Raw genomic sequence first — 16,868 nt, 5'->3', positions numbered from 1 at the left:
ACATCAAGGGAGAGTCCCTACATGTCCTCATGGAGAATGCTGCAGCAATGTTGTATGTGAATAGATAGGGAGGGGCCAAGTAGAACTCTCTTGGTCAAGAGGTGATACAGCTTTGGGAGTTTTGGATCACCAATGCAATTAATCTCAAAGCATCCAATCTGCCTGGTGTTCAGCTTAGTGGATCACCTGAGCAGATCATTCAGCAGAGCTCACGAGTGGTCTTTCACGCAGATGTTGTGAGATTTGTTTTTCAAAACTGGAGGCCCTTAAATAGACTTATTTGCTGCTCACCACAACAGGAAATACCCACTCTTTTGTTCAAGGGCAAGTCATTCAGGGATCTCTTATGTACACCTTCCTGCTGTCTTGGAAAGACAATCTGCTGTAAGCTTACCTTCTCATTCCACTCATTCCCTTGGTGTTGCTCAAACTCAAGCAGGATCAGATTCACATTATCCTCATAGTACTGGTGTGGCCTCTCCAGCATTGGTTCTCCAGTCTGCAGAGCCTCTGCACCAGGGTCCTATGATACCACCTCCAGAACCTGACTTGAATTCCCAGGACCATGGTCACCTATTACATTCCAATCTGACTACTCTCCATTTTATGGTCTGGGTGCTCCATAATTAATGCCTCAGGAAGGTCCAGTGTTTGGGGAAATGTACAAAACATTCTCCTGAATATCAGAAAACTTTCTACTAGATACACATAATTGTTAAAGTAGAAATGATTCTCTTTATGGTCACAGCAAAAAAGTGTTTAGACAGTCTAAGCATGTTTTGGACTACTTGTTCCACCTGAAACAACAAAGCCTGTCTATTAGTTCCCTCTGAGTTCACCTGCTAGTTATCTCCACTTTCTATCCTACAATTGCTGGCTGCTCAGTATTTTAAATTCTGATATCAATCAGGTTCTTAAAATGTCTGGTGAGTTTTTACCCTTAATTTGTGGATCCCATCACTGCCTGGGTCTTGAATCTGGTACTAGCAAGATTGATGAGCCCTTTGAACCCGCTCTTCACTATCTATGAAAGCAGCATTTTGGTAGCTATTATCTCTGTGGGAAGAGTGGTGGAGTTAGTAGCATTGGTAGCTGACCCTCCTTACAGTCTTTTATAAGGACAAAAGTCTACTTATTTTCACATCTAAAACTTTTGACTAAAGTAGTATCAGAATTCCACCTCAGTCAAGTGATATACTTACCAACTTTCTTTCCCAAGCTCCTTTCTCATAAAGATGAAGAGACTCCATGTCTTGTATGTTAGAGTGTTAGCTTTTCACTTGGACAGAACTGGGTCATTTAGATCGTCATCCCAACTGTTCATGGCAATTGCAGACAGGATGAAAGGCCTTCCAGTCTGTACCCAGAGAATCTTATCCTGGATTTCCTCCTGCATATGTCTGTGCTAGGACATTGCCAATGTACCACCTCCAAGCAGAGTAGGAGAACACTCTACAAGATCTCAATCAGCTTCTGCAGCTTTTTCTGGCTCCTGTACCTAGAATACATATTTGTAAAGCTGTAACTTGGTCATCAGTACATATAGCATACTGAATTGTAACAGTATCTCAGCATTCCAGAGATGAAGTCAGGTTTGGATCAGTAGTCTTTCAGTTATTGTTCTGGTAGACTCCAAAATCCTCCACCTTATTGAACTGCTTATGAGCTGCCTGAAGTGGAATGGACATGTGCAACCACTTGAAGAAAAAAATGGTAACTAACCTTTTCTGTAATTGTTGTTCTTCTAGATGTGTTGCACATGTCCATTCCTTGATCCACCCTCCTTTCCCTCTATTTTGGAGTCTGTCCAGTAAGAAGGCACTGAGGCAGGAGATGGGTTTGACAGCTCTACCCTTTATACCATCATGCAGCGGCATGAGGCAGCAGAGGGTGCATGCACTTCCTCAACAGGTACTGCTAAGAGAAAAAAATTTCAAATTCTGGTGTACTCAGCATGCACACACCTGAAATGGAATGGATATGTGCAAAGAAAAACAGTTACAAAATAGGTTAGTAACATTTTTTTCTCCTCACCACCCATGGTTGATAGTCCATATGTGTGTGCCTACTCACATAAATCTCTTTATTTCCTCTTAGAGAAAACTTTATAAAACATTGTAAATAGTTAGATCAGTGGTTTAGTATTAGTTTAGAGAGTAGTACTCATTTCTTATAAGTTTTTTGTTTTGATTTTTGGACTCGAAACTTTGCATTATAGATGCTTGGTACTGGGGCATGCCTAAATCATTGGGATTTCAGCACTGTTCTGTCTGTAATTAGTCTAGAATCATAGAATCACAGAATATTAGGGTTGGAAGAGACCTCATGAGGTCATCTAGTCCAACCCCCTGCTCAAAGCAGGACCAACCCCAATTAAATCATCCCAGCCAGGCTTTGTCAAGCTGGGCCTTAAAAACCTCTAAGGATGGAGATTCTACCACCTCCCTAGGTAACCCATTCCAGTGCTTCACCACCCTCCTAGTGAAATAGTGTTTCCTAATATCCAACCTAGACTTCCCCTACTGCAACTTGAGACCATTGCTCCTTGTTCTGTCATCTGCCACCACTGAGAACAGCTGAGCTCCATCCTCTTTGGAACCCCCCTTCAGGTAATTGAAGGCTGCTATCAAATCCCCCCTCACTCTTCTCTTCTGCAGATTAAACAAACCCAGTTCCCTCAGTCTCTCCTCGTAAGTCATATGCCCCTGCCCCCTGATCATTTTAGTTGCCCGCCGCTGGACTCTCTCCAATGTGTCCACATCCATCCTTTCCCAAACTGGATGCAATATGCCAGATGTGGCCTCAACAGTGCTGAATAGGGGGGAATAATCACTTACCTCGATCAGCTGAGAAATGCTCCTACTAATACAGCCCAATATGCAGTTAGCCTTCGGGGCAACAAGGGCACTGCTGAATCATATTCAGCTTCTCATCCACTGTAATCCTCAGGTCTTTTTCTGCAGAACTGTTGCTTAGCCAGTCAGTTCCCAGCCTGTAGCAGTGCTGTCATGAACAGGTAGTTAAGGGTTAATGCCTCTTTTACCTGTAAAGGGTTAAGAAGTTCACCTAGCCTAGCTGACACCTGACCAGAGGAACCAATGGGAGGACAAGATGGTTCAAAAGGAAGGAGGGAAATTCCCTTTGTCTGGGTCACTTTCAGTTTCAGCCAGAGTGAAAAAGATCAAGGAACCAGCCTCTTATCAGAGTAGTAAGTTTTAGAAAGGAATAAATAGGTTTATGTTTATTTTCTTTGTAACTTGTCTTGGTGCTATTAAGGGAATTAGTAAATTGGGTATTCTTGTGTATATTAAGATTTTTGCCCAGGGGAACATCCTGTGTTTTCAATCTATTGTCTGTGAGATTAGCTGATATGCTGTCTACCAGAGGTTTTTTTCTTTCTTTCTTTTACCTTTCTTTTCTTTAATTAAAAGCCTTCTTTTTAAGAACCTGATTGATTTTTTCCCCTATTTTTTTAGATCTAAGGGAATTGGATTTGGACTCACCAGGGATTGGTGGGGGGAAAAAGGGAGGGGGAAGGAGTAATTCTTCCTTGTTTTTAAGATCCAAGGGAATTGGATCTGGACTCACCAGGGAATTGGTGGAGGAGTCTCTCAAGGCTACCCAGGGAGGGGAAGGTTTTTGGGGAAAAGGGAGTAATCCACGTACTCAAAAATTCTGGATGGTGGCAGCGAAACCAGATCTAAGCTGGTAATTAAGCTTAGAAGTGTCCAGGCAAGTCCTCACATCTGTACCCTAAAGTTCAAAGTAGGGGTGAGACCTATGACAGGTGCATGTAATTCTTCCGTCCTAAGTGCAGGACTCTATACTTGTCCTTGTTGAACCTCATCAATTTCTTTTGTCCCAATCCTCCAATTTGTCTAGGTCACTCTGGACCCTATCCCTACCCTCTAACGTATCTACCTCTCCCCCCCAACTTAGTGTCATCCATGAACTTGCTGAGGGTGCAATCTAGCGCATCATCCAGATCATTAATAAAAATGTTGAACAAAACCTGTGCCAGGTAGTGACCCTCACTCCTATTGTCTGGAGTGTTTTGGTGAGGGGCACAATTGTGATAAGTGCCCGATTTTCAGGGTTTCAAGACTAGGACCAAAAATCTTCATCATAAACTGATGGAAGTTGCCTTGCATCCTCCTTTGGAACCTAGCCACTTGGTACACAGATCCATGGACTCTACTCCATTGTGAAGCGTAACTCTGAGCATTGCTGTTTCCCCACATCAGCGGGGTAAGAACATAAGAACGCCCATATTGAGTCAGACCAATAGTCCATCTAGCCCAGGATCCTGTCTTTTGATAGTAGCTAATGCCAGGTGCTTCAGAGGGAATGAACAGAACAGGTAATCATCAAGTGCTCCATCCCTTGTTGCCCGTTCCTAGCTTCTGGCAAATAGAGGCTAGGAATGCTTCAGAGCATAATTTTGCATCCCTGCCCATCCTGGTTAATAGCCATTAATGGATCGTATCTGCCATTAACTTATCTGGTTCTTTGTTGAACCATGTTATAGTCTTGGCCCTTCACAGCATCTCTGGCATAGAGTTCCACAGGTTGACTATGTGTTGTGTGAAGAAATACTTCCTTTTGTTTGTTTTAAACCTGCTGCCTATTCATTTCATTTGGTGACCCCTAGTTCTTGTGTTCTGAGAAGGAGTAAATAACATTTGCTTATTTACTTTCTCCATAAAAGTCATGATTAGACCAATATCATTTCCCCCTTAGTCGTCTCTTTTCCAAGCTGAAAAGTCCCAGTCTTATTAATCTCTCCTCAGTCACCCAGTTTTATGAGATCTCTTTGTAACTCTTCGCAGTCTGCTTTGGACTTAACTATCATGAGTAGTTTTGTATCATCTGCAAATTTCACCACCTCACTTTTTACCCCTTTTTCCAGATCACTTATAAATATGTTGAACAGTACTGATCCCATTACAGACCCCTGGAGGACACCACTATTTACTTCTCTCCATTCTGAAAACTGACCATTTATTCCTACCCTTTGTTTCCCATCTTTTAACTAGTTACTGATCCATGAGAGGATCTTCTCTGTTATCCCATGACAGCTTACTTTGCTTAAGAGCCTTTAAGAGAGACCTTGTCAAAGGCTTTCTGAAAATCTAAGTACACTATATCCACTGGATCACCCTTTCCACATGCTTGTTAACTCCCTCAAAGAATTCTAGTAGATTGGTGAGGCATGATTTCCCTTTACAAAAACCATGTTTACTCTTCCCCAAGAAATTATGTTCATCTGTGTGTCTGACAATTTTCTTCTTTACTCTAGTTTCAACCACTTTGCCTGATATTGGCTGACTGGCCTGTAATTGCTGGGATCATCGCTGGAGCCTTTTTAAAAAATTGACATCACTTTAGTTATCCTCCAGTCATCTGATATAGAAGCTGATTGAAATGTTAGGTTGCACACCAGGTTAGTAGTTCTGCAATTTAACATTTGAGTTCCTTCAGAACTCTTGGGTGAATATCGTCTGGTCCTGGTGACTCATTACTATTTAATTTATCAATTTGTTCCAAAACCTCCTCCTTTGACATCTGAATCTGGGACAGTTCCTCAGATTTGTCACCTAGAAGGAATGGCTCAGGTTTGGGAATCTCCCTCACCTCCTCAGCCATGAAGCCTGATGCAAAGAATTCATTTAGTTTATCTGCATTCATTTAGTTTATTTTCCTTGAGTGCATCTTTAGCATCTCAGTTGTCCAGTGGCCCACTGGTTGTTAAGCAGGCTTCCTGCTTCTGATGTACTTAAAATTTTTTTTGCTGTTACTTTTTGTGTCTTTGGCTAGCTGTTCTTCACATTCTTTTTTGGCTTTCATAATTATATTTTTACACGTCACTTGCCAGAGTTTATACTCCTTTCTATTTTCCTCAATAGGATTTAACTTCCAATTTTTGAAGGATTCCTTTTTGCTTCTAACTTCTTTTTTTACTTTATGATTTAGCCACGGTGGCACTTTTTGGGTCCTCTTATTATGTTTTTTTAATTTGAGGTATACATTTAAATTGAGCTTCTATTATGGTGTCTTTAAAAAGTTTCCATGCTGCTTGCAGGGATTTCACTTTTCACACATACCTTTTAATTTCTGTTTAACTAACTTCCTCAAATTTGTTTAGCTCCCCTTTCTGAAATTAAATGGTACTGTGGTGGGCTGCTTTGGTGTCCCCTCCCCCCAGAGATGTTAAATTTTATTATGTTATGATCACTATTGCCAAGTGTTTCAGTTATATTCACCTCTTGGACTAGATCCTGTGCTCCACTTAGGACTAAATTGAGAATGGCTGCTTACCTTGTGGGTTCCAGGACTAGCTGCTCCAAGAAGCAGTCATTTAAGGTGTCAAGAAACTGTATCTCTGCATCCCGTCCTGAGGTGACATGTACCCAGTCAATATAGGGATAATTGAAATCCCCCATTATTGAATTTTTTATTTTTATAGCCTCTCTAATCTCTCTGAGCATTTCACATTCACTATCACCATCCTGGTCAGGTGGTCAGTAATATATCTCTACTGCCATATTCTCATTATTCAAGCATGGAATTACTATCCATGGAGATTCTATGGTACAGCTTGGTTCATTTAAGGTTTTTATACTTCATTTGACTCTATGCTTTCTTTCACATATAGTGTCACCCCCTGCCTCATGACCTTCCAATATATGTTCAAGTTTGGCTTCTACCTCAGATATGGTAATATCTACCTCCATATCCTCATTCCCATTTGTCATCCTACCATTATCCCTAAGCTCCTCATTAGCCTCATTGAAGACTGAGGCAAAGTATTTATTTAGATATTGGGCCATGCCTAGATTATCCTTAACCTCCACTCCATCCTCAGTGTTTAGCGGTCCCACTTGTTCTTTCTTTGTTTTCTTCTTATTTATATGGCTATAGAACCTTTTACTGTTGGTTTTAATTCCCGCTGCAAGATCCAATTCTACATGGCTTTTGGCCTTTCTCACTTTATCCCTACATGTTTTGACTTCAATAAGTGACTTTCCTTGCTGATCCCTCTCATCTTCCACTCCTTGTAGGCTTTCTGCTTTTTCTTAATTACCTCTCTGAGATGCTTGCTCATCCAGCTTGGTCTACAACTCCTGCCTATGACTTTTTTCCCCTTTCTTGGGATCCAGGCTTCCTCCACGTTTAGATCCACAAGTTCTTCAGTCCAATTCACTTCCCTATCTAATTTCCTTAATTTTTTAAAGTTAGCCTTTTTGAAACAAAAAACTCTAGTCTATTTTTGTTTATCCTTCCATTTAGTTTGAACTAAATGATCACTCAAACCAAGGTTATCTCCTACAACCATTTCTTCTATGAGGTCTTCCCTACTCACCAAAACCAAATCTAAAATGGCATCCCTTCTTGTTGGTTCAGCAACTACTTGAAGGAATCCATCAGCTATTGCATCCAGGAAAATCTGAGCCCTATTATTATTACTAGCACTTGTCCTCCAGTCTATATCTGGGAAGTTAAAGTCTCCCATGATCACACTGTTCCCATTAGTATTTACTTCATTAAAAACATTAAAGAGGTCTCTATACATATCCAAATCAGATCCCAGTGATCTATAGCACACCCCAAGCACTATTTCAGGGGAGGCTCTAGTAGCTTTCTTCTCCAGTGTGATTTTTGCCCAGACAGACTGTCTTATCCATTCCATCACTTCTTATTTCTTTACAGTCTATCTCATCATTGATATACAATGCTACTCCGCCACCTTTGCCTTTATTTGTCTTTCCTAAACAGCACATACCCTTCAATAACTGTACTCCAGTCATGACTACTGTTCCACCATGTTTCTGTTATTTGACTGTTTCTTATCAGATCCTATTTTATCTTCCATCCTCTCCTTCTTACAAGGATATAGAGACTTTCCATTAATAGATCCAGCCCTAAGGGATGTTGCTGTCCAAACCATGTGCTCCTCTGTACCCGTCACCTTTCCCCCACCCCTTAGTTTGAAAACTGCTCTATGACCTTTTTAATTTTACGTGCCAGCAATCTGGTTCCATTTTGATTTAGGTGGAGACCATCCTTCCTGTATAGGCTCCTCCTTTCCCAAAAGTTTCCTCAGATCCTAATAAATCTAAACCCTTCTTCCTCACCATCATCTCATCCATGCAATGAGACCCAGCGGTTCTGCCTGTCTAACTGGCCATGCACATGGAACTGGAAGCATTTCAGAGAATCCTATCATGGAGGTCCTGGACTTCAATCTCTTACCTAGCAGTTTAAATTTGGCCTCCAGGACCTCTCCTGTCCTTCCCTATGTCATTGGTACCTACATGTACCATGACTACTAGCTTCTCCCCAGCAGTACACATAAGTATCTCTAGATGTCTCGAGATATCCTCAACCTTTGCACCTGGTAGGCAAGTCACCATTCAATTCTCCCGGTGATCGCAAACCCAGCTTTCTATGTTTTCCCCATTATTATTCAGAAAGGATTCAGAAAAGAGTTATCATTCTCTGTCCCCAGTACCATTCAGGAGAGAAAAAAATGTCAGGGAACTCACATTCTTCTACATCTAAAAGATCTTCCTCATTAAGGAAATCTCAGTCCCCTTCTGTACTTGACTTATTCCTGAAAGATCCTGCCTAAAATGCTGGGGGAGTCCCATATTAGTGACAAATGTCACATCTGTAAGGTATTCAAGCCTTGCTTTAGGAAGGCTAGAGCAGCCATGCTGAAGTATGTCCTTAGGGAGGCAGCCCACTATCAGAGTTATCGCATTTGGAACAGATGCCGAGTACCAAAGCTTCAATATGGAGTGCCCTATCAGGGATGTTTATGGCACCACATTCTCTATCACTGGTGCCAAAGAAAAGACAGAGGCCTTTCAAAGACTTGGTACTCCATTTGGCAAGGATAAAGTTTACCTCCACCGTCACCCTAAGTTCCTAACGAATTTTCATGTTAACCAGGCAATTTGTTTGCCGATTTTCTTACTGAAGCCTCATTCTTATAGAGATGAGGAGAAACTTCATTCATTAGACATGAGAAGAACTTTAGCTTTCTGCCTGGACTGTACTAACTCCTTTAGGTCCTCAACACAGTTGTTTATCATGGTCGCAGATAGAATGAAAGACCAGCCAATTTCTATTCAGAGGATTTCATCCTGGATTTCTTCATGTATTTGTGTGTGTTATCAGTTAGCTAATGTGACTTCACCATCTAGAGTGTTGGCCCATTCAACTAGAGTCCATGCAGCATCAGCAGCCTTCCTGGTGCAAGTGCCTCTTCTGGACATTTACAAAGCGGCAGTGTGGTTGTCAGTGCACACGTTTGCTTCTCATTATGCTATAGCAGTCAGTCCAGAGGTGATGCCACTTTTGGATGTGTTGTTCTACAATCTCTGTTCAAGTAGACTCCAAGCCCACCTCCAGGTTAATCCATTCCTGAGTCACCTACAGTGGAGTAGACATGTGCAATCACTCATAAAGATGAAATTTATCTACCTTTCCGTAACTACTGTTCTTCTAGATGTGTTGTACATATCCATTCCACAACCTGCCCTTTGTCCCCTCTCTGTCAGAGTCTAGCTGGTAGAAAGGAACTGAGGTTTCAGGGGTGGCCTCAACCTTTTATACCTACAGTGGCATGTGATGGCAGAGGGCACTCATGTTGCTCCTATGATTATTGCTTGAGGGAAAAAGTTCTCCAAGAATTGTGCATGGGACACTCACACACCTGTAGTGGAATGGACGTGTGCAATACAATTAGAAGAACAAGTCACACAAAAGTAAGTAAACATTTTTTATACACGAAGTAGACTTATCAGTACCCATCTACTTCACAAGTTCTGGTACTGTCTACATCCTTGGCACTCAATACAGGTTTTGATGCAGCAAATGTTAGTATCTACAATGAGAGAAGCTCCATGCAGCTATGACCTATATGTTCGGTACTGTCACTGGGAAACCTCAGATCATAGAATCATAGAATCTCAGGGTTGGAAGGGACCTCAGGAGGTCATCTAGTCCAACCCCCTGCTCAAAGCAGGACCAAACCCAACTAAATCATCCCAGCCAGGGCTTTGTCAAGCCTGACCTTAAAAACCTCTAAGGAAGGAGATTCCACTACCTCCCTAGGTAACCCATTCCAGTTCTTCACCACCCTACTAGTGAAAAAGTTTTTCCTAATGTCCAACCTAAACCTCCCCCTCTGCAATTTGAGACCATTACTCCTTGTTCTGTCATCTTCTACCACTGAGAACAGTCTAGATCCATCCTCTCTGGAACCCCCTTTCAGGTAGTTGAAAGCAGCTATCAAATCCCCCCTCATTCTTCTCTTCTGCAGACTAAACAATCCCAGTTCCCTCAACCTCTCCTCATAAGTCATGTGCTCCAGCCCCCTAATCATTTTTGTTGCCCTCCGCTGGACTCTCTCCAATTTATCCACATCCTTCTTGTAGTGTGGGGCCCAAAACTGGACACAGTACTCCAAATGAGGCCTCACCACATCCCTCGATCTGCTGGAAATGCCCCTACTTATACAACCCAAAATGCCATTAGCCTTCTTGGCAACAAGGGCACACTGTTGACTCATATTCAGCTTTTCGTCCACCGTAACCCGTAGGTCCTTTTCTGCAGAACTGCTGCCCAGCCATTCGGTCCCTAGTCTGTTACAGTGCATGGGATTCTTCCGTCCTAAGTGCAGGACTCTGCACTTGTCCTTGTTGAACCTCATCATATTTCTTTTGGCCCAATCCTCTAATTTGTCTAGGTCCCTCTGTATCCTATCCCTACCCTCCAGCGTATCAACCACTCCTCCCAGTTTAGTGTCATCTGCAAACTTGCTAAGGGTGCAGTCCACACCATCCTCCAGATCGTTAATGAAGATATTAAACAAAACCGGCCCCAGCACCGACCCTTGGGGCACTCCATTTCATACCGGCTGCCAACTAGACATGGAACCATTGATCACTACCCGTTGAGCCCGACCATCTAGCCAGTTTTCTATCCACCTTACCATCCATTCATCCAGCCCATACTTCTTTAACTTGCTGGCAAGAATACTGTGGGAGACTGTATCAAAAGCTTTGCTAAAGTCCAGAAATAGCACATCCACTGCTTTCCCCTCATCCACAGAGCCAGTTATCTCATCATAGAAGGCAATTAGGTTAGTCAGGCATGACTTGCCCTTGGTGAATCCATGCTGACTGTTCCTGATCACTTTCCCCTCCTTTAAGTGGTTCAGAATTGATTCCTTGAGGACCTGTTCCATGATTTTTCCAGGGACTGAGGTGAGACTGACTGGCCTGTAATTCCCTGGATCTTCCTTCTTCCCTTTTTTAAAGATGGGCACTACATTAGCTTTTTTCCAGTTGTCCGGGACCTCCCCCGATCGCCATGATTTTTCAAAGATAATGGCCAATGGCTCTGCAATCTCATCGGCCAACTCCTTTAGCACCCTCGGATGCAGCGCATCTGGTCCCATGGACTTGTGCTCGTCCAGCTTTCCTAAATAGTCTCGAACTACTACTTTCTCCACAGAGAGCTGGTCACCTCCTCCCTATACCGTGCTGCAGAGTGCAGCTGTCTGGGAGCTGACCTTGTCTGTGAAGACAGAGGCAAAAAAAGCATTGAGTACACTAGCTTTCTCCACATCCTCCGTCACTAGGTTCCCTCCCTCATTCAGCAAGGGGCCCACACTTTCTTTGACTTTCTTCCTGTTTCTAACATACTTGAAGAAACCCTTCTTGTTACTCCTAACATCTCCGGCTAGCTGCAACTCCAAGTGTGATTTGGCCTTCCTAATTTCACACCTGCATGCCTGAACAATACTTTTACACTTTGGTCTCCTTGTCCAATCTTCCACTTCTTGTAAGCTGTTTTTTGTGTTTAAGACGAGCAAGGATTTCACTGTTAAGCCAAGCTGGTCGCCTGCCATATTTACTTTTCTTCCTACACATCGGGATGGTTTGTTCCTGCAACCTCAATAAGGTTTCTTTAAAATACAGCCAGCTTTCCTCGACTCCTTTCCCCGTCATGTTATTCTCCCAGGGGACCTTGCCCATCAGTTCCCTGAGGGAGTTGAAGTCTGCTTTTCTGAAGTCCAGGGTCTCTGTTCTACTGCGTTCCTTTTTTCCTTGTGTCAGGATCCTGAACTCGACCATCTCATGGTCACTGCCTCCCAGGTTCCCATCCACTATTGCTTCCTCTACTATTTCTTCCCTGTTTGTGAGCAGCAGGTCAAGAAGAGCTTTTCCCCTAGTTGGTTCCTCCAGCACTTGCACCAGGAAATTGTCCCCTACACTTTCCAGAAACTTCCTGGATTGTCTGTGCACCGCTGTATTGCTCTCCCAGCAGATATCAGGGTGATTAAAGTCTCCCATGAGAACCAGGGCCTGTGATCTAGCAACTTCTGTTAGTTGCTGGAAGAAAGCCTTGTCCACCTCATCCCCCTGGTCCGGTGGTCTGTAGCAGACTCCCACCACGACATTACCCTTGTTGTTCATACTTCTAAATTTAATCCAGAGACTCTCAGGTTTTTCTGCAGTTTCATACCGGAGCTCTGAGCAGTCATACTGCTCTCTTACATACAACGTAACTCCCCCACCTTTTCTGCCCTGCCTGTCCTTCCTGAACAGTTTATATCCATCCATGACAGTACTCCAATCATGTGAGTTATCCCACCAAGTCTCTGTTATTCCAATTACATCATAATTCCCTGACTGTGCCAGGACTTCTAGTTCTCCCTGCTTGTTCCCCAGGCTTCTTGCATTTGTGTATAGGCACTTAAGATAACTCGCTGATGGTCCCGCTTTCTCGGTCTGAGACAGGAGTCCTCCCCTCTTGCAGTCTCCTGCTTGTGCTTCCTCCCGGTATCCCACTTCCCCACTTACCTCGGGGCTTTGGTCTCCTTCCCCCAGTGAACCTAGTTTAAAGCCCTCCTCACTAGGTTAGCCAGCCTGCTTGCAAAGATGCTCTTCCCTCTCTTCGTGAGGTGGAGCCCATCTCTGCCTAGCAATCCTTCTTCTTGGAAGACCATCCCATTGTCAAAGAATCCAAACCCTTCTCTCCGACACCATCTGCGTAGCCGTTCGTTGATTTCCACGATGTTGATTTCCTTCATCAGTGCCTACTACATCTCATAGTAGAGCTTGATTGCTGGTCCCTCCTACACTTTCTGTTACCATACCTTCATGGTTCTCTGACTATTCCTGTTCTTCTTTGGAGTTGGAGGTGGGATCTTATGAGGTCACAAAATTCACTGTCCTCTCCACAGAGATCCAGCTCTCAGCACTGATGATTACATGAGCAGTTCTAGGAACAAAGAGCCATGGGATATTTTTGGAACCCATGGGGCATGGCACTAGCTTCCTGTGCTTCTGTGGTACCTTGCCCAGTTAAATCACCTCCAAGGCAATGTCAATCCTGATATTGGTTTCAAAGCTGAATCTAGACCCAGCCTACCAGTTCAGAATCTTTATATGCAGCCACCCCGGATACATCTTCATCCTCTCTTGATGAGGCAATAGTCTCAAAATCATTGTACCTGACTCAGGATGATTATATATCAAGAATTATTTGAAAGATTGGCTAGTTTCTTTGGTATATAAGATGGTGTAGGAGAAGCCACATAAATTGGTGGATATCCTGCATACCTCAGAATCTTGAAGAGTAGCTCTACCAATTAGTTAAAAAACCCAATTATTAGAGATTGTGCAAACAGTATAAAATCCAGACCAGTGATATATATGTGGTGCTTTAAATGGGCCAGTTTCACAAAGCTGAAGACAATTATGAACCAAATGAGCTGGAAAGAAAAATTAGAAAAATGTGAATGATAATTGTGAATTGTTTAAGAACACTTTAGTAGATGCCCAAAAGGCCACAACTGAGCAAGAAGGCAGTATTGATAAAAAAAAAAAAGTCTGGTTTAGAGGGGAAGCAAAAACAGCTATACAAATAAAATATTACAAATCGCCCAAAGTGGAAGTTGATAGTCATAAATATAAATCTGAAGTTAAGAATTGTAAAAAATTGATAATGGAAGTGAAGTCCCACAAGGAGAAATCTATGGCTAGTTGAGTTAAGGACAATTAGATGGAGTTTTACAGTACATTAAGAACAAAAAGAATCCTGAAAATGGTATTGGTCCATTACTAGATGGAAACGATAAAATTATCAATAATAATGCAGAAAAGGCAGAAGTATTAAATAAATATTTTTGTTCTCGGTTTTGGGGGAAAAAACAGATGATATAGTCAGATCATATGATAACACATTTTCCATTCCCCTAGTATCCTTGAAGGATGTTAAACACCACCTACTGAAGTTAGACATTTTTAAAATCACAGGTCTACATAAATTGCATACAAGAGTTTTAAAAGAGCTGGCTTACCAGCTTGCTGGACCCTTAATGATGATTTTCAATAAGTCTTGGAACACTGAGGAAGTTCCAGAAGACTGGAAGAAAGCTATTGTTATGTTAATATTTAAAAACGGTAAACAGGATGACCTGGATAATTATAGACCTGTCAGTCTGACATTGACCCTGGCCAAGATAATGGAATATCTGATATGAGACTCGATTAATAAAGAATCAATGTGGGCTTATGGAAAATAGGTCCTGTCAAACTTACTTGATATCTTTTATTGATGAGATTACAAGCGTGGTTGATAAAGGTAATAGTGTTGATATAATCTACTTAGACAACATTTGACTTGGTACCAGATGAAATTTTGATTAAAAAACTAGAAAGATATAAAATTAACATGGCACACATTAAATGGATTAAGAGATGACTAACTGATCGCTTTCAAAATGTAAATAAACAGAGAATCATCAAGTGTGTTTCTAGTGGGTTCCCATAGGGATTGGGTTTTGGCCTTGTGCTGTTCAGCATTTTTATCGATGACCTGGCAGAAAACATAAGATCAGAATTAATACAATTTACAGATTACCCAAAAATTGGGAGAATGGTAAACAAATAAGAGGGCAGGTCATTGATTCAGAGTGATCTGGATTCTTTAGTGTGCAAGCAAACAATATATGGCTAAATATAAATGTATATATCTTGGAACTAAGAACATTGGCCATACTTACAGGATGGGGACTGTATCCTGGGAAGCAGAGACTCTGAAAAACATTTGAGGGTCATGTATAATCAGCAGAACATAACATAAGAACGGCCGTACCAGGTCAGACCAAAGGTCCATCTAGCCCAGCATCTGTCTACCGACAGTGGCCAATGCCAGGTGCCCCAGAGGGAGTGAACCTAACAGGCAATGATCAAGTGATCTCTCTCCTGCCATCCATCTCCATCCTCTGACAAACAGAGGCTAGGGACACCATTCTTACCCATCCTGGCTAATAGCCATTTATGCACTTAATCACCATGAATTTATCCAGTTCTCTTTTATAAACGTTGTTATAGTCCTAGCCTTCACAACCTCCTCAGGTAAGGAGTTCCACAAGTTGACTGTGTGCTGCGTGAAGAAGAACTTCCTTTTATTTGTTTTAAACCTGCTGCCTATTAATTTTATTTAGTGACCCCTAGTTCTTGTATTATGGGAATAAGTAAATAACTTTTCCTTATCCACTTTCTCCACATCACTTATGATTTTATATACCTCTATCATATCCCGCCCTTAGTCTCCTCTTTTCCAAGCTGGAGTCCTAGCCTCTTTAATCTTTCCTCATATGGGACCCTCTCCAAACCCCTAATCATTTTAGTTGCCCTTCTCTGAACCTTTTCTAGTGCCAGTATATCTTTTTTGAGGTGAGAAGACCACATCTGTACACAGTATTCGAGATGTGGGCGTACCATGGATTTACATAAGGGCAATAATATATTCTCAGTCTTATTCTCTATCCCCTTTTTAATGATTCCTAACATCCTGTTCGCTTTTTTGACCACCTCTGCACACTGCGTGGACATCTTCCAAGAACTGTCCACGATGACTCCAAGATCTTTTTCCTGATTAGTTGTAGCTAAATTAGCCCCCATCATATTATATGTATAGTTGGGGTTATTTTTTCCAATGTGCATTACTTTACATTTATCCACATTAAATTTCATTTGCCATTTTGTTGCCCAATCACTTAGTTTTGTGAGATCTTTTTGAAGTTCTTCACAGTCTGCTTTGATCTTAACTATCTTGAGCAGTTTAGTATCATCTGCAAACTTTGCCACCTCACTGTTTACCCCTTTCTCCAGATCATTTATGAATAAATTGAATAGGATTGGTCCAAGGACTGGCCCTTGGGGAACACCACTAGTTACCCCTCTCCATTCTGAGAATTTACCATTAATTCCTACCCTTTGTTCCCTGTCTTTTAACCAGTTCTCAATCCATGAAAGGACCTTCCCTTTTATCCCATGACAGCTTAATTTACGTAAGAGCCTTTGGTGAGGGACCTTGTCAAAGGCTTTCTGGAAGTCTAAGTATACTATGTCCACTGGATCCCCCCTGTCCACATGTTTGTTGACCCCTTCAAAGAACTCTAATAGATTAGTAAGACACGATTTCCCTTTACAGAAACCATGTTCACTATTGCTCAACAGTTTATGTTTTTCTATGTGTCTGACAATTTTATTCTTAACTATTGTTTCGACTAAGTTGCCCGGTACTGATATTAGACTTACCGGTCTGTAATTGCCGGAATCACTTCTAGAGTCCTTTTTAAATAATGGCATTACATTAGCTAACTTCCAGTCATTGGGTACCGAAGCCGATATAAAGGATAGGTTACAAATCTGAGTTAATAGTTCCGCAACTTCACATTTGAGTTCTTTCAGAACTCTTGGGTGAATGCCATCTGGTCCCGGTGACTTGTTAATGTTGAGTTTATCAATTAATTCCAAAACCTCCTCTAGTGACACCTC

The 16,868-nt window shown here is 42.0% G+C and overlaps 1 protein-coding gene across 8 annotated transcripts in view; it reads left to right on the top strand.

The window, feature by feature from the left end:
* MAJIN (membrane anchored junction protein) overlaps positions 1 to 16,868 on the top strand; it is a 193,651-nt gene that overhangs the window by 72,301 nt on the left and 104,482 nt on the right. The window lies entirely within an intron of this gene.

This window comes from Mauremys reevesii, linkage group 2, assembly GCF_016161935.1.
Source record: "Mauremys reevesii isolate NIE-2019 linkage group 2, ASM1616193v1, whole genome shotgun sequence".
Taxonomy (NCBI): domain Eukaryota; kingdom Metazoa; phylum Chordata; order Testudines; family Geoemydidae; genus Mauremys; species Mauremys reevesii.
The sequence above is the reverse complement of the archived record's forward strand: the minus strand, read 5'-3'. Positions and strand labels throughout refer to the sequence as shown.